The sequence below is a fragment of the Hyaena hyaena genome, unplaced genomic scaffold, assembly GCF_003009895.1.
Source record: "Hyaena hyaena isolate Hyena2069 unplaced genomic scaffold, ASM300989v1 scaffold_149, whole genome shotgun sequence".
Classification (NCBI taxonomy): domain Eukaryota; kingdom Metazoa; phylum Chordata; class Mammalia; order Carnivora; family Hyaenidae; genus Hyaena; species Hyaena hyaena.
In genome coordinates this window covers 460,576-480,167 of record NW_024080781.1, presented here as the reverse complement: position 1 = coordinate 480,167, position 19,592 = coordinate 460,576, and the positions used below count along the sequence as shown (strand labels likewise).

Sequence of the window (19,592 nt, the reverse complement as noted above, 5' to 3'; positions counted from 1 at the left end):
TATTAAGTTGTGAGAATAATGAGCTTGTATACCCAATAGCATTTAAGCTCTCTAAATGATACACACGAAGTATATAAGTAGAAAGAACTACCCAGAGAGCCCTATATCTCTATGTTGAAGACTGGAAAAATTCCAGAATTTTTATAAATAACCAATCACATTTACTATAAAAGTCGGTCAATGTGAAACAACAGAATTAAGTTTATGAACACAAAACTCTGCTATAAAGAGGTAGTGAATGACATCTGCAGTCCTCTATTAGCTGCCCCTGCTTCATTAATTCTGTTTTGTTTGGTGGCAGATCAAGATAATCCTGATTTACACAAATAAGTGGTTGCAAATGGTAATGTTAAAAAAAAAAAAAAAAGCAGCTTGCTTTCTAATTGCAAAATGCCCTTAAGTGAAATGAACCAGAAATGCTAAGGAAATGTATTAAGAAAGGTTTTTATCAAAGATACTTATTTATTTATACTAACAGTATTCTTTATTAAAAAATGAGTTTGACAAATGGCGCCTCTACTGTAAAATAAGCCTACACTTACAATGTTGTATCACACCGTAGTATGTTAACAGTCACTGTTCCAACTTACTATTTCTTGTAAAAGTAAGTTCTCAAACAGATGTGTCTGTGCCTTGCTAAGCCTAGAGTACGATCTATACACTGTAAGTATGTAAGGGGAAAGAAGAGCCCAGGATAGACAGAGCTTTACTGCTCCATGCTGAAGGTAACTGTGGCAATGTGGCTGGTTGGACGATTTAGTGTGAGCGCACATGCACAGCCTGCTTGCACAGAAGAGCTAGGAGCTCTCCACTAGCGTGCTTGTTTACCAAAGCGACCGGCAAACTCTGACCCCCAATATAATTCCCAAATTCACAGAAGAGAGTCCATGCAGTTTCAAATCTACACATGCACAAAAGAGGCGGGAGAAGGTCTACCCTGAAACCTGCCCCACAAGTAGTTAACTGGGCAGCGTAAGCTCATCACTTGGCTATCCTCATAGAACACTTGAAATGTACTTTTGAAACTCTGCATCCCTCATCACAGTTTTTGAAATAGTTCCAATAGGGGCATTGGGTAGCTTTATCAGTTAAGCATCTGACTCTCGATTTCTAGCTTGGGTTGTGATCTCATGGTTTGTGAGTTCGAGTCCCGCGTCTGGCTTTATGCTGACACTATGGAGCCTGCTTGGGATTGTCTCCCTCTTTCTCGGCCTCTCCCCTGCTCATGCTCTCTCTCTTAAAAATAAATAAATAAACTTAACAAATAAAACAGTTTCAAGAAATATCAAACAATAGCATAACGTCTGAACCCTTAGGATGTTATCAAATACAAGTTGGGAGCTATCACTCTGGGGTACTAATGAACAGGGATGTTCACCAACTCTAACACTGCTCTGTACTAAATGTGGTTGATGAAAATCCTCAGTGTCTCTGGTCTAATTAAAAATGGAGTCTTTTTGCATACAATGTTAGATACAGGCATCAAGAATCCCAGAGTAGCCTAGAATCTATTTTAGAGTTCTCTGTGGGCCCTTATAGATCAGAGCCAACAATAAACAGAAAGCACTGGGTGAAGCCCTGAGAACCTCACACATTCAGCATTCAAAATACAGATTCAGCCTCTTTGGGATGTTCTTAGATAATTTAAGGAGGCTGGAACTAGTCTCTAATCAAAATTTACTCCATTAGCAACTGAAATTAAAATGAATGCCATTGAACTTTGACATAGCCAATCATTCCATCCTGGCACAGCCTTAGATAATGAACTGAGTGACTGTAAGAGTCTGGTTGTATGGTGGCAAAACTGTTTAGCATTCAATTCAACTAATCAGCTCACACATGACAATATTTTGTTAAGGACTTTGACCCAGAAATGCTTTCTCCTAAGCTACTACCATATTTAATATTCAATAGCATTTACCTAATTATCTCTTTGCCATAGAAATATTAATTAAAATAAAAACAATGAGGCTATATAAAAACATCTCTGGTTAAAATCCTAATGAATAGCTAAAAAGCCTAATGAATAGAACAGATTCTCAATACCTTCGATTCATATCTTTCCCTATTTAACATATTGTTATAAAATTTTTCTATATATAAAGCTCTTTCCCTTCTTTTTCAGCATTGGTATTTTTTGCTGCACATAAAAAAGTGAATGATATAATCAAAATGACACACTTCAAATAAAAATGCATTTTATAACAGCCATGTATCAAAAAAGGCTGTCCCATGGTATTTAGAGATATTTTTAGAACCACAATGGCTATATAAATGATCCCCTGAAGACTATTAGCCAACAATAGCCATTTAGAAAGACTAGCAAATCCACTGGCATCGACATTAAAACACTATAATTATCTATTGTATTAAATAATGCTTAATTAATAGTAATTTAAGACAGGCAGAAAAGCACCTTTGTGTATAAAAGTATCTCTCATTTAAACAATTTCATACTTGCCAAATACAGTAACATTCTGAATAAAAAGATATATTCATTTTGCTTTTCAACTCTGTGAATACCTAGGTATTAATATACAAAAAGCTTTCCTCTGAAATTCTATTCATTAAGTCAATCACTAAATTAAATCCCAAATTCTTAACTCATCACTGACAAAAATATTCAGACTTTCTTTTCAGAATCCTCCCCTCTTCTTCCCTCCCCCCAAATAAAAGAATGTTTATGTTGTGGCCTTTTTAAACATAGGAAGGACTCTTGAAGTATAAAAGAAACATGCTGATAACAGGCAAAACTGGAAAGCAAGTACTATTACAGTTAAGCACCAAGTTCACTTGAAATAAAATATAGCAATTTGTAGTCAAAATCTAAAGCTTTGAGAGAAATGGCTCTAAAATGGGGCGCCTGGGTGGCTCAGTTGGTTAAGCATATGACTTCAGCTCGGGTCATGATCTCGCGGTTCGTGGGTTCGAGCCCTGTGTCAGGCTCTGTGCTGACAGCTAGCTCAGAGCCTGGAGCCTGCTTCAGATTCTGTATCTCTCTCTCTCTCTCTCTCTCTCTCTCTCTGACCATCCCCTGCTCACATTCTCTCTCTCTCTCTCTCTCAGAAAAACAAACAAACAAACATTAAAAAAAAAAGAAATGGCTCTAAAATTCATGTCTATTACTTACCATAATGATGTTAATACAGGACTTTTCTCTATCATCTGTTACTGTTTTCATTTTAAGATATAAGACAAGAATTGTCCATCTCTCTTTGATTTTACTTATATTTTCTTTTAAAAATCTTTTTTAATGTTTATTTTTGAGAGAGACAGACAGAGTGTGAGTGGGGGAGGGGCAAAGAGAGAGGGAGACCCAGAATCCAAAGCAGGCTCCTGACTCAGAGCTGTCAGCACAGAGCCGGGCGCGGGGCTCGAACTCATAAACTCTGAGATTATGATGTGAGCTGAAGTTGGATGCTTAAGAGACAGCCACCCGGTACCCCATGAATGTACTTTTCTTTTATGCAGAAATTAAAATATTTTCTCATTGTCATTTTAAGTGCATCAAGCACTCAAAATTTTCATTTCTGTAAAACATAAATGTTTCTGGAGCACCCTAAGAGTTATGTCAGGTGGACTAGTAATTGGTTTGGTACAGATCCTTTTTATAGGGTTCTGTTATATAAATGTAGTCAGATGAGAGGAACTGATCTAAATGTTTCAAAAAGGTCTAAGCTTAATGCTTTTTTTCTGGGGATGGGGGTAGATAATAAGTGAATTGCCAAGAAAGCAAATGCTAAGAATTTTGACAGATAACTGGCTATAGTAGCTATTTAATCTAAATACGGTAATGTGAATATTCAACATTTCTATACTAACCCATATTCCCTAAGGTACTATCAGCAATTTTGTTTCACCTGTATTTCTACTTCAGATGCAATGGAATTTAAGGCACTTTGAAATATGTTCTACTTAATCTTTATTGCAAAAAGCCAAGGAAAACTTTGTACATAAAAGGTCTCGTTTCTAGCCCTGGAATGTTACAACTTGTCATTATTTTTTGAGAGGCAGTGCCAAAATGTACCATGTAATTTGATTAAGCACAAATTAAAAAAAAAATTAATGTTCATGTTTGACTCATAGGTTAAAGTGCTACGTTGTTAAAAGTATGCTTCTTTCTCAGTTAATTTTACATTTCTGAAAGTGGTATTAATGACCTCAAATGCAGCTGTTTACCACAGCTTTTAAATTCACTCAATTCCTGTATATTTTTACAATTCCATCAGAGTATTCCTTAGATTCTAAAACCACCAAATCTTGAGATCTAATTTTAGTTTTCAATATTGATTACGCAAGAAATGCTTATTCATTTAATGCTATTTCTACATCGAATCCTGTCTCAAAAGTCACCTCTTTAATGACAGGAGCTTCCTCCAGACAGAGCTTGGGTAGCACTCTTCAAATAATGAAATCTGTTTCACCTTGTAAAATTTGGTTTTGGAATCCTAAGGAAAGAATGATTTGAATACAGCAGGAATTATGTTCTTAACTATATTACATTGCCCACGCTGCCTTTTAAAAATGTCATTAGAAGGAGCATGGACTAATAAACACAGTGCCTGCTACCTTATCCACACCAAGGGCCATGTTTGCAGGTCACCGTGGGGGTAAGGGTGGTGACAGGCCCCATGAGCTCCTGCTAGCCCGGCCCTCAGCTGCTCTCAGCGTCTAGGCACAATTACAGTTATAACGCATTTGTGTCCTATGCATGCATATGTCTGCTAAGCCCGCTGGGAGCTTAGAAAACAGTGTGAAAAATACAAATGGAATCGGAGCGCTGCATTTCTACCTGTATGGCCTTAGGCATAGTACTTAACCTCTGAGGGCCTTAGTTAAGGCAGCTGTGAGCTGGCTATCACATCACACCTAGCAGAACCGCAGCCAGGATGAAACAAAATAGTGTGTCTAAAGCATCTGGAAGAGAACCTGCATACATCAGGCACTCAGCAAGTCCTGTTCTTTACTCTCATAAAATAATATTTAGATCCTGTCCCAGTTCTCCAAACACCACCCATCAACTAAGAAAAACCGAGTATCGAGAACTGACTACACATAAGGCATTTGTTAAGAAGGGACTAGGGGGTAAGAGACAGGAAAACACAAGAGTGACCCACGGCTTCACGCTCCTAATGAGTTAGGGAGTTGACACATGTATCCCTTTATGAAATAAATTTAAATAAGGTAACATTTCAGCTGGGCAACACCAATCATAAATGTTGTAGGGATGAAGGAGACTCCAACATCCCGGGGAAGGTTTTACCAAACAGGTGCCGTGTGGGACGACCTCTGCACATGTTAAGAAGAATTGGTAGAGAAAACAGTGAAATAAACGTGAGCATGGAAGTGATTGTGGGTGTGTCTGTAGCTGAGTCACAAACTTTCAGTCTTTGGTGGGCCTTGTCTAGTTCTTACAGATGAGTTTTTGTTATATGACAGTATTTAAAAATCAGAAGATCTGGCAACACATGTCCTACAGCAACCATGGTTTAGAGGTGAGTTGCCTTTTTCCTGCTGGGTGTACCAGTTTATGACAGTTCTGCCCTCGCTGGCTTCACTTATTCATATTAGCTGTCTGTGGATAGGCAGGTTTATAAGAATTGGTCTAGGGTGCAGTTGTGAAACAGCAATGGAAGAGATCACACGGCATAACTGAAAAGGAAAGCTGGAAAGTAGGTTGGAGCCAATTCCTGGAACCTTAGAATAAGGTGTTTAAGCCTTAGGATAAGAAGCCTGGCGCTTCTTTTATAGGAAAGGGGAAGTGAATGGAAATTTTCAAGAGGAGAAGTGATAAGAGATACAGATTACACTTGCTCTATCAGGACAGTCAGGCTGGATAAAGGTAGAATATGGAGAGGGAAGTTTACTTTCAAACACACTGAGCTTGAGTACTCTAAGGCTACTTTAAAACGCTTATTTATTTTTGAGAAAGAGCCCATGCATGAGTTGGAGAGGGGCAGAGAAAGAGAGGAGGACAGATGATTTGAAGCCAGCTCTGCACTGACATCTGTGAGCCCACTGTGGGGCTCGAACTCATGAACCATGAGATGGTGACCTGAGCTGAAGTCGAACACTCAACCAACTGAACCACCCAGGTACCCCCTAAGGCTACTTCATTTATTTTTTTTTAATTTTTTATTTTTTTAAACTTATTTCTGAGAGAGAGAGAGACAGCATGAGCAGGGGAGGGTTAGAGAGAGAGGGAGACATAGAATCTGAAGCAGGCTCCAGGCTCCAAGCTAGCTGTCAGCACAGAGCCTGACACGGGGCTCAAACCCACCAACAGTGAGATCATGACCTGAGCCGAAGTCGGATGCTCAACTGACTGAGCCACCCAGGTGCCCCTAAGGCTACTTCAAAGTGAAGAGACTGGGCAAAAATATCAAACACTAGAGCTTGTTAAAGAGGTGTGGATGATTATGGGAGCTACCATAGAAAAGAGGGTGGCTGGGACAACATCAAGTTTCCAATACAGTCCTAGGGAGTTGTAAGCAGGGGTTTGAGGTGAGCTGGGGTGGATGTTCACATTTGGGCAATGTTAAGAGAAAGATGAATTCAGAAGGAGAAAGAGAAGAAAGCCACCAACAGGAGAACAGGGAGACACAAATGTCATAGAAGCCAACAAGAAAGGAGAGTGGGAGAGAGTACATTGTGAGTGTCAAAACTTGCTGGAGGAATTTCATCAGCCTGAGCATTCAAAGGCCACTAGATTTGGTGTGTGAATGGTCCCTGTCTGACAGCTTTGGAGAGGTGCTACTTGGAAAACGGGAGGGGCATACACTTCTAGCCCTTTAGACTAAAAGGAACTAGTGATAGTCTGAGAATTAACCTTCATACCATCTATCACACTGTTTTTCCCCAAAGACCCTTCTTGCAGTTGTTATAGCTCATTGATTAGTAACAGCAGTTGCTCTCACGAATAAGCCGGGAGGAAAAATGTCTTCATGATCAATCCAAGTATCATTTTATTTAACAGTATAGATTAGAACGTGGAAGTATCATGGGTACGGAGCTTTCAATATCAATCTGCCAGCATCTACCAACAAAAATTAGTATCTAGTTGCAAGATGCACTCAGTCTAACATAATCGACTCTCGGAGGTGCTCCATCTCGTATGATCAGCATCACACAATGCATTCTTAAAGATACAAACTGTGCTCCTAAGTGCTTGTCAACTAAACATTCCAAAATTTCAAGAAACAAAGAAAACACTAATTTAAACATTACATCTTAAATTAGAAGTCTGGAGCATGGTTATTTCAAGCAATAACTCTAATACTAGAATCAACTTAGGACAAGGTACGATATTTTTATCTCCCAAGCACCAAGAAGAATCTCTATTATCAGCTTTCTTCCCAAATGTGAAATATATCACCATTCTGAATGTTAATTTTTCCATCCTCGTCACAGGGAATCACTGCCACTCAAATCAGATGAATAAAATTTTATTTTCTTGTTTCTGCTTAAAAGAAACTCTGGAGATATGAGAGAGAGAAAGAGAAACAGAGAGACAGAGAGATGGGGGGAGAGAGAGAAAGCGCTCAAGCACGCACGTTCAGGTGGGGGAGGGGCAGAGAGAGAGGGAGACAAAGAATCTGATTCAGGCTCCAGGCTCCAAGCTGTCAGCACAGAGCCTGACGTGGGCTCAAACCCACGAACCCTGAGATAGTGACCTGAGCCGAATTTGGATGCTCAGCCAACTGAGCCACCCAAGCCACCCCAAAAACATGATCTTTAAAAAATTAAACACAATTAAACATAACTAAGTCTCTTTCTAAACAATCTGGCATAAGATCTTACACAAACTGAAAGTGTCTATCTGATATAAGAAAATTTCCTTTACTGTAAAATTTCCTTTACTGTATAGTCCATGTTTAAAAATATTTCTAAGACAAGTATTTCAACCAGTGACTGAGAGCAGGAACACCTGCGTGCTTTGGGTTCCAGAACAGCCAATGGAGTTCTTTTCAATAACACATGGCTGCTTTCTTTCTCACTCTAGTGAAAGGTAGACTGGTGTTTTAGGGTCACAAAGAAAAGTTAGGTCATAACTGCTGAGTGAACACCTATTGCTTGGGGTTGAGCACTGTGCTCACTGCTATGGAGAAGGCCCAGTTTTAAGGCCTCAACTTTCACAGGGCTTGGAATTTAATCAGTGAGATCATAAAAGGACCATATAAGGCAGCCTACTAGAAGCAGGCAGATAAATATTCCATTCAGGCGAATGTCTGAGCAAACCTCTACCTTCCCTCCCATCATCTCCCACCCCCATCTAGCACATGTTTTAGCCCTAGAGAACCCCAAATTTGCTTTGAACCTCACCTATTCCTTAGTGTATCAGGAAGCCAAGGGGAGCATCCTTTGATGGGCAGTGAGGAAACATAGGGAAGAGAAGATAGCTACTCTGTTTGAACATAACTGAGACACCCTCTACTGACCGCATACTGGGTGCTGTACCATGAGCTTTACCCACATGATCTGTGCTCCTCAAATTCTTTCTCGGAGGTAGGTCTTGTACTCTCTTTTGCAGAATGGGGACACTGAGCCTACGGTAAGTACAGTGAATATTAGGTGTTGCAAGTTAGTATCAGAAGGGACCTAGGTCCCGAGGTAGGCTGAACTCCAGCACTAGATTTCACTCTGTTCTTCTGAGGCTGTGAATCCAAATGGTCCATACTGGGCGTAAGGGAAATGGGTACACATGAACATAGATGGAAGATGGATAGATGGAAGACATAGGAACTTGGTCCTTTTATTAGCCTTAAGAGCCAAAAACGCCCCTATAAAGTTGTTTTCCATCTCTGTGCCAACACGATGGAGTTCCTTTTTTTCCTACTCAAAATTTATTTGTTTTTATTTTCTAGTGAACACCTAGCAAACAGCAAATAGCTATAAGGGATCAGCCAATTTCCTTTTCTAAAGGCAGAACTGACAATCACACGGAAGGATTAAGATAGTCCACAAACTCCTAATGTAATGCTCTTAAGACATTTTAATTGCCATTTATACATAACTCTATTTTAAAAGGTTGAAATGTAAAGGCAGAGACTGAAACGGTTTTTTAAAATGGTCAAACCATAGGGGTGCCTGGCTGGCTTGGTTGGTTAAGCGCCAACTTCGGCTCAGGTCATGATCTAGAGGTTCCTGGGTTTAAGCCCTGCGTCGGGCTCTGTGCTGACAGCTCAGCCTGGAGCCTGCTTTGGATTCTGTGTCTCCTTCCCCTCTGCCCCCCTCTCTCTCTCTCAAAAATAAAATAAACAGGGGCGCCTGGGTGGCTCAGTTGGTGAAGCGTCCAACTTCAGCTTGGGTCATGATCTCACTGTTCGTGGGTTCGAGCATGGCGTTGGGCTCTGTGCTGACAGCTAGCTCAGAGCCTGGAGCTTGTTTCGGATTCTGTGTCTCCCTCTCTCTCTGACCCTCCCCTTCTCACGCTGCCTCTCTCTCCCTCAGAAATAAATAAAACATTAAAAAATTTTACCAAAAAAAAATAAAAATAAACATTTAAAAAAATTTTAAGTGATCAAACCATAAAACTGTTCCTTTCCTTCTAGATAGACGTCTCCATATTAAACATTACAGATACTGAGAATCATTAGTCACATTTTATTTTGTCCTTTCTTTCCTAAAAGAACTGACTTCCACATCCAAGTATTGGCTGTTCCTCACCTCAGTGACCACCTCTGCCTATCCCTCCAACAGCTGGCTAAATAAGCCTTTAAGCATGTACTAACTGCCATTGGTTACGATATTTTTGTCTTTTAGCTAAAAGCACTTATATAGACCCCTTTGTCTAAAATGGTTCTAATAAGTCCATTTTGTTTTGAAATAATATACTACTCACACATCTAAGAACACCCTTAGGCCTTTCTCATAGCATTGGAATCACATGATTCATGGTGATTTTACCCACATAGAGTTCTAAAATATCACCGAGAATATAGTAATACATACTATAAGCTATTTTTAGGAGAACAAATTTAATACGTGCTATTGTGAAACTTCATTGAAACCATAATTTGTGAAATGAGTTTTAGCATATGTTTCATGTTTTGTGAAAAATATTTCTAACAACTTGTGGGGAGAATTTTGGAGTGAAAGATGTAGAATTCTCAAACATGAATTCAGTGGCTCAAATCAGATATGAGAAAGGTACTTACTATTAAGTACTCTTTGCACGTTACTAATACATGCGATCACTGTCAATATTCGCTGTTGAGAAGACTATTAAAAGCTAATCCAAACTATTTTATAGGCTTTAAAAAAGATCACACAATGCTTTAAATCACAATATTTTTCTATTTCTTTGAAGAGACAAAAATATATAATCACGGGAGCACCTGGGTGGCTCAGTCAGTTAAGTGTTCAACTCTTGATTTTGGCTCTGGTTCTGGTCACACAGCTCTGAGATCAAGCCCTGTGCTTTGAGCACAGAGCCTGCTTGGGATTCTCTGTCTCTCCCTTTTGTCCCTTCATTGCTCACGTGTGCACTCTCTCTTTCAAAATAAATAAAATAAACTTTAAGAAAACTATAATCATAGTCTGAGATCTAAAGTATCAAAACAAACTAGCATAAGCTTCCATTTATTTATTTATTATTTTAAAACATTTTTAATACTTATTTATTTTTGAGAGAGAGAGAGATAGTGCGAGCAGGGAAGGGGCAGAGAGAGAGGGAGACACAGAATCTGAAACAGGCTCCAGGCTCCGAGCTATCAGCACAGAAGCTGATGCGGGGTTCCAACTCACTAACTGTGAGATCATGACCTGAGCTGTAGGTGGATGCCCCACTGACTGAGACACCCAGGTGCCCCCATATGTACACTTATAAAATTACATGCCATTTTTCATTTCTTTAGGAATCGAACTTTGATTTTTCTTGGCCATACTGCTCCCTAGATATTTTAAGGCCAAACAATATGTTCCTAGCTTCACTTGCAGCAAGATGTGGTTATGACTAAGATAAAAGCAGATGCCATGTGTGATGAACAGGTAAGTTCTTGACCTGCTCCAGCCTGCCACTTGGACCGTGATGCTAGCATCCCTCTTGATTTAGGACATAAACGTCAGATTCTAGGGACACTGGAGCAAAGAGCTGGAAAGGAGTCTCAGTCCTAGCTGATTTCAGAGTGACCTTACCAGCACTACCCACTCTACGTTGCACTTATTTTTATTTTCACATGAGAGAGAAGTATATTTATCCCTTAAGTTACCATCAGTTTTTCTGCTACATATGGCCATCCTAATAACAAATAATAATATAACAAACCATATATAGACACAGAAAATTTTCATGAACTCAAACACATGGTGAGCAGTGTCGTCTGCTTCTCAAGTTTCCCTGTTATCAAAAGTGGGAAAAGTGAATTTATCCTGATCTCACTACTCTGGATTTCTAGAATATGCTGATGAAGATACATTTGCCTTGCATGTATTTTTCCTCCAAAGAACAGACACCCTCCCTAGGAGACTGTAAAATAGAGCAAATAGTCATAATAATTCTGAGATGTGCACTAGCATTATGCCAATCAGCACTGGCAGGAACTGAGATAACTAAAATATTTTTACAAAAGTCAGCACAGTGGTAAACAAAATGGTTTGCAATGCTCTTATATTCAGATCAAACTGCAACGAAACACAAGAGGTTACATTTTGTATGTCCAACTCTAGAGAAGAGATTCAAAATTAGGATGAAAATAGCTTCACCATGTTCATTCTTTTTTCTTGACAAAACATATGACACTATATTGATGGTATCTATAAGCCTCCTAAGCAAAAACAAAATTTGTGATATCAAGCAAGACAAGAAAATTTGGGGGAAAAAACTTAACTCGCTTTAAGTACTAAGCAAATCTCTCTTTATAACAAGTATATTTAAGGTACATTGAAAGACACGTAATTATTGAAGGAATATACCAGGTGCTTTAATAATAGAACTACTACTTATCGTGAGTCCTGATACATACAGTCCATTCACCAAAAGCTACATTCACTTACGGCTCAGAATTTAAGTAGAGATACCCTGCCAAGTATGCAATAGGCAATTTTAACTTGTACTTTTCATCTTTACTCTAAGTGAAGCTCATTTACAGGATTAAAAGATTTAAAAGATTCACCAAGTATTCTGTATGAAGAGAACAGACAAGAACAGTTAAGTCTGAAGCAGAAAAGGATACAGAATTGCTTTAAAAATAATTTTTCTATCACTATCCAGATTACAATACGATAGTTGAGGGATTATAAGATTTTTTAGTTTTCTACATTTTCTGTTCACTCATATTTAACAATTCCATCTAATTTCACATTTATTGAAAGATCTGGGAGAAGGCCTGACAGCCAAGAAGCAGCCTTATGCGTAAAGCAAAAAGCTGCAAACAGAATGAAAAGAATGGTTTCAATTGTAGAGCAAGAAAGCCCCAAGGGCAGAAAATGAGGATAATGGGAAATGGGAGGGGAAGGTTATAATGAGAAAGACCGCAAAGAGAAATGAGAAAAAGCTCAATTATAGGTGTGTTAAAGGCAAAACTTCTCCTGCTCTCAGAATATCCCTTTCAAACCTGTGGTTGTCAATTATAGCAATTCTGTGGCACTGCACCCTTTCAATGAAGAAATAATTCGATTGAAACATGCTGTGAGAGATTAACATGTGGTGATTCTAATCAACAAATTGCCATTCACCAACATTTCTTCCTCACACTTGGGACACTACCTGAAGTACGCACTCTTACATGGAAAAATCACTGAATTTTTTTTTCTGATAGGATACTAGTTTTACTAGAGGAAGATGGCACAGCATTTTATGATTATTTTTTAATGTTTATTTATGGGGGGGGGGAGTGTGGAAAGGGAGGGAGGGAGAGGCAGAGAAAATCCCAAGCAGGCTCCATGCTGCCAGTGCAGAGCCTGACACGGGGCTCAACTTGACAGCCTTGAGATCATGACCTGAGCCGAAATCAAGAGTCAGTCTCTTAACCGTCTGAGCCATCCAGGCATGATGGCACAGCATTTTGAAATAAAGACGATGACATCAGATGATCTCACTTCAAATCTTTCAAATGTCTGGGGAAATGACACACAAGATCTTTGAGAGAGAGAGAGAGAGAGAGAGAGAGAGATATGGAGAAAGAGAAAAGAAGTTTTTTCATCCTTTGACAGTGTCTTCGTTTCCAGTACCTTCAGTTGGTGATGTTACAGTAAAACTATGGTCTTGCTAAAATTACTAGATTGTCACTTCTAGTGACACAGTATCTTATCTTCATGAATCTTAGAATCTGTTGCTCCTTCCAATTTGCTACTCCAAAAATGCCTGAGTTATATCACACATTTAAACAAGTTCCTGAAAATTCAGGGGGACACAAACAAAATCGTAAGTGTTTGCACTGAGGTACAATATTAAATATGCCCAAAGACCCATAACTCACTAAGAAAATGTGGCAATTTTACAAACTTGGGAGATTTGAGAACAGCATTAATTTTTTTAAAGAAATAGAAATCCATTTTCTTTTTAAAAGAACAACAAAAAAAGAAACAACTAAATATAAGAACAAAAATCAGGACCAAACTAACTGAAAAGCTCTACTATAGAGACTCTTAACCAGGTATATATTAGGGAGACAGAATATGAGAACTAAACAGCTGTTACCTTTCTCAAATTTATTTTTATGAGAGAAAATTCAAGTTATACTGAGGATCTGAGTTTCGGAAGCAACCTTCATCCTAGGTCAAAGAGACCAGACAGATTTAAGCCAATATTTTATTCCTATAATAATAAAGCTGAAGACTTTCAGGGCCTCATGAGTACATGCATTTTGTGTCTTATCAGACAGAGTCTTTTATATAATTTATATTTCAAAATAGATTGCAATTTTATAAATTCAGATTCTTTGAAAATTGACAATTCATGTACATACATACTTATGACATCTCTCCAGAGTATTTTATTATTTGTAATAATTTATCCTCCACCATTCTAGGAAATTAGAAATTTCCTAACTGTAAAGAAATGTCTAAGGTTCCTAACAATGTATCAAATTGGGCATCTGAGGTGAAGGGAAAGCAAACAAAATATAAATAAGGGAAATAAAGCAAATGAAATGTGCAGCAGTGAATGAAGGAGGAAGTCCATTCATTTCTACATCTCTCATAGTGGCTGCAGTTTACATAGAAAGCCCCTCATGGTTCAGGGGGTGAGAGCATCACCACCAGGACTGGCTTCACAGAAACAGCAGTCACATGTGAATTTCATTTAGAATCTGTGTGAAGGGAACTCTGAAAGACCCTCTGTTTCACCTCCAGGCTCTAGGATAAGAACTTCCCTCAAACCATCATAAAGAGTTGATGTTTTCCTTAAAAGTATTCAAAGAAGAAAGTCTAGAAATGTGTTGAGATGTCCAAGTTTTACAACATCCTTAGAGTCAAGAGGTTTAAGATTTAACTTCTCGGGTAATTCTTGCTCCTTAGGTACTTCATTTTCCCTTTCTTATCTTCAGATCCTCTTGAAATTAGTTTTCCATAGCCTACAACATTTTAGTTTGTGTCTAGTGTGCTCTAGATTATAGCTGAACAGAAAATACGGGAAGAGGCTGTGTGGATTAAATGTGAAAGTGATGCAAATTTAAAAAATGCATTCCAGTGATCTGTTCTCATTCTAAATAGGAATTTGTGTTCTCATTCTAAATGGGAAAGTATGCTGTACTCCTGCTTATATCTTCATCCATTACACACCTTCCTTTGCCCATTGGTTATGCGGTAATGAAAACTTCCACATTTCCATTATTAATCAGTGTATGTTAATGACCTTATGCTTCAGCTCTGTCTCACTTCATTTCACCTTGCTTCATTACCAACAAGAGTATTAATTAACCCACCATCTACTGGCAGCGTAAAAGCATCAATTCCCTTGTTATCATACATAATATCACATGTTTAAAGGTGGCGTGAACAGATTAGTCCAGATGATGAACACCTCAAATGAAATCCACAGTCAAAATCTGATTTTTAATCACTTCTCAGGTGAACGGCCTGACCTAGCATCAGCTGGTATTAGGGCCTCTTCCTCTGCACCCCTTCTTCTGTAACCTTCTTGAAGCCCTTAGCTCGCCCAGTAGCCAGCCTGCTCACAGCTGGAAACCAAGAAGCAGGTCTTTGTGCTGGAGATTAGAGGGTTCTTAAGTAGCTCCTGAAGCACCTGATTTGGGGTTTACAGCTAAAGTTAAATGGTAGGTTTTTACTTCCATTAGGCCTTTTATCCATGACTCTATTCACTAGAAAAAAAGGATCTCTAGGATAAAGCTAGGGATACACCTGGGTTCATTTCCAGATTCAACTCATCATTCTATCTCTGTAGCAGCTTAGTTAACTTCTTCCACCTTAGTTCTATGTCCATGAGATGGGGATAATTATCCTGTACAAAGATCCAGCTGTGGGGCACCCGAGTGGCTCAGTTGGTTGAGCATCCAACTCTTGATTTCAGCTCAGATCATGATCCCATGGTCATGAGATTGAGCCTCACATTGGGCTCCACAAAAAGTATGGAGCCTGCTTAAGATTCTGTCTTTCTCTCCCCCCTCCACTTGTGCATGCTTGCTCTCTCAAAAAATAAAAAGTTTATGAATAAATAAATAAAATAATCCATCTGATGGAGGGGAAGTTTGGAAAAATGGAGGGCTCTCTTGAGTAATTTTCAAATTCCAGCTCGTGAATCTGGAAGGGGCCTCAAACAACATGTGGCCTAAGTCCTCGGCTCTCACCAATGGGGCAACTGAGAAGAAAACGTCCAAGCAATTCTAATTATCTCATTATTTGTCAATATTAATGTACAAAGTCTCCCAATGCTTCAGTTTATGGTCTCCATGATAATTCTCCATGTAAGTAACAAGGAGGGAAGTTAAGGAAGTTGCTCCCAAAACAAACCAAAACCAAGCCGACAGTACAAAGTATATAACAGAGCAGAAACTATATTCTCACATGAACACTTGCACCTCCAGCTTTCTCTCGACAGCACTGTGGGGCTTTTCACGGTCACTGTGTAGCTATCTCAAGCCTTGGCTTTATCCAGCAAAGTAAGCCTTCACGGAGCAGTGGTGCCCTGTGTCTGAGCCATACCCACAGGGGCCAGAGTTGGTGCTAATGATTTTATTTTGTTGTTGACTTTTTTACTCAAGCATGTGTGCAAATAAAATTAACCTCATATTTGAATGTGGCAGTTTCATAAAACTGAAAAAGACCTCAAATGGCAATCTATCTAGTTATTTGTCTATGAAAAAGTGATTTTCACAGGTCAAGATGTTAAAAGATGGTATCAAACATTTCCACAGATGCAGGTTCTATGGCTTGTAGTCCCAGCACTAGTACCATCTGGGGATATCTATACCTATTTCAAATTTCTTCTTTTTTTAAAAAAATGTTTATTTTTGAGAGAGAGAGCAAGAGAGCACACATAGGCACCATGGGGGATGGGTAGGGAGCGAGGGGGCCGGAGGATCCAAAGGGGGCTCTGCTGACATGCTGTCAGCATAGAGCCCGATGCATCACTAGAACTCAGAAATGTGAGATTATGACTTGACTCAAGATTCAGACCCTCAACCCACTGAGCCACCCAGGGACTCCTCAAATTTCTTCTTTTCTCTTTTTTCGTCAGTTAAGTCTATTTCCTTTGGTTCTGAACTCTGTTGAACATAACCACTAGTTTCATGTTAATTGTCTAAAATACTTCAAATACATTAAAATATCCTCCAGCTTATTTTTAAACACATGTGGATAGAGTTATCCTAAAATAGCGTCTGTAATGATATTGGTTAGCATTTAATATCTACTATTTTCCAATTTGCTTTTTTTGTCTGAATCCTTCCACTGGAATGTAAGCCCCATGAAGGTGAGGCGTTTATTTCATTTACAACTGTATCCCCACATCTAGGACATAAAGAAGTTAAAGATATTTGCAAAATGAAGAAACCAATTTTTTCTAAGGTATTCATTCATGGGCATACAGAAATTGAATAATTAAAATACACAGTTATATTTTATTACAGAAATAGCGTATAAAGAAATGAGGAGGATGGCTAGTATAAAAGATAGGATGCCGTATATTTTACCACTGGGGAAAACTGTCACTTTTCCTTGGCAACAGACTGTTTCTGAATATCCCAAGATGGCTTGGTAATAAAAGTCTATAAATGGATTTTACTAGTAGGTGATAAATCAAAGCCATTCTTTAGAAACGTTATAGTATAATTTCTTAAAGGAACTTAAAATGTTTCCCACTGAACAAGGTTATACACAAACACATAAATCAGAACCAGGTGTGGCCACTGAGCATGAGCTCCAAGCTCCCTCCCTCATCAACATTCTAGCTGCTTTGGGTCCAAAGATATGCAGCAAATATAGAATATGAAGGTAGACTAAATAGCCCACATCTTTGTACAATGGCTAAGTGATTGTGATTTCAGCATAAAATGACCACAAGCTTCCAGAAACCTTCTACGTGAATTCTGGGGTCTCTCCTTCAGATCTAGAAGTCTATGGTTCTGTGACATTTGGAAAGAGGTTGATGTAGATGCTTTTGAATGAAGGTGTTTTAGTAATGAAAGATATCGCAAAGATCATCTTTTGTATGACTTGCTCAAGGTCTCAGGAGCCCAGATCTGCAACCCAAGACTTCAGAATCTTATTTTAGTATCCTTTCTACTCTGCTACGTGCATTTTCCCTGTCCTTAAAACACTATTTCTTGCACAAGTATCTTGGCTGTGAGATTTAAGGGCCACCCAGGATTTTTATGGTGTGACAGAACCCTGCCAAAAACTCAAATGGGTTTGGTTCACTATTCACCTCTACACTCCAAACACTGAGAAATCGAACGAACAGCCATGTTCGATTTCCCAGCTTTGTGTCCAGAACCTCAGTCTTCTGATTTTTTTCCTTTTTTTTTCAAAATCATTTCAGTGGATGGACCAACCATATAGGTTTGTTAGTTTTGAAATTCTCAGGCTGCAGAGGCTCGGGGGCAGGGGCCAGTGGACATGAGGCTGACCAGTGGACATAAAGCCCTGGAGAGGGGTCGGAGAATGGAGGGGAAGTGGAGGAAAGGGGAAATGATGCCCCTAATTCTCCAAGGCAAATATATATTTGAAACGATTAGAAACTTAGAATAAATCTTAAAAAGTTGGTGGGGGGAGGGGAGGATAATGAGACAAGATCAATGTTATATTTTCATGGCTCTCACATCTGACTGCATATCAGCATCACTTGGGGGAGCTTTTAAAGCCAGTAAAGCTTAGGCTCCGTCTAGGGCCTACTGAATCAGACTCTCTGGGGTGGGTCTCAGGTGTTGGTATTTTTAAAAAGTGCCCCATGCACCACTCATGTGCAGCCATGCATAAGATCCACTAGTCTGTTTGTTATCCAACATTACAAAAATTAAAAAAAGATAAATTCAAGATAATTTTATATGCATATTAAGTGCACAAAATCAGGGAGAGATGTACCACCATCTAAGAATTTTCTATGCCTTGTCTCAACAAGTTTTAGTTCTGCAAAAGCTATGCTGCTACACAGTTATTAATGTCTTCTGCTTCCCAGAGAGAGCCTGGAACAAAAGTACCAAACATCTTTACAGAAATCCTAAAAGGTAAGGAAATCAAGGAAGAAGTTCACCTAAATTATCTTCTCTCTTTCCAAAGACCGGGAGAAAAGCATTCTTAATTTTTCTTCCCAAGAAATATGCATCAAGTGCTTATGACAAGCTTGACGCTGGCTGGGAAGAAGATTAAAAGAGTTAATAAAAAATGAAGTGCCTGCCCTAGCTTTCCTCAAGGTTCTGCCAGTGCCTTGCCCTAAAAAAAGGCATTAAGCTGGCAATGGAGATTAACTTTTGGACTCTATCAATCGAGGCACCCCTAAATAGAAGCCAGAAACTTTCACTGCTGCCTCGCTACAAAGTTAAGGGACCCAGTTTCTCAATGATGTGCCCAGCCTCTTAGGTGCTGCTGAAAGCACACCACCAACACTGAGGCCTCCACAATGCGTTTGAAGCAGGCATTTCCACACTGAGTACCCATCCACAGAATATGGTGAATGAGAGCTTCATCAGGTAACCAAGCCAGCCACACCTTGAAGGAAGCAGGTCAAGCCTAGTTGGAATGGGCTGGTTGGCTTCACCTGTTTTCTCACCACCCTCTTCTCTGTTCTCTTGTTTTTCTTCAAAACTTGTAACCTTGAGTGCATTTGCTTCAAAAGGATGCATAAAGAATAAAGAAATGGAAAAAAAGAGGGGAGCAAGTAATGTATTCCTTCTTGTGTTCTCCCTGAGGTAGACCTGCCATAATGCAGATTCAGAAAGAAAAATCAATAAGAAGGTTTTTCTCAATGTAATCCATCCAACACATAATGTTCCCCCTACTGGGAGCCAGAAGTCATTATTCCCAACAGTAGCATCTCTAAACAAAACATACTGTATCCTTTCCAGGGAGGGCAAAGCGTGAGCTAGGAGCAGGAACCCTAGCAGCAGGGCTGGCTGGGGGCGGGTGGGGGGCGGGGACTCACTCTTCCATCCCTCCAGCTCCTCTACTCACAATTCCTTGTTTTTCTTTCTCCTTGC

General features: G+C 39.2%; 1 protein-coding gene across 2 annotated transcripts in view; it reads right to left on the bottom strand.

The window, feature by feature from the left end:
* The window catches only part of RAPGEF5 (Rap guanine nucleotide exchange factor 5), a 223,580-nt gene that overhangs the window by 48,254 nt on the left and 155,734 nt on the right, over window positions 1-19,592 (bottom strand). The window lies entirely within an intron of this gene.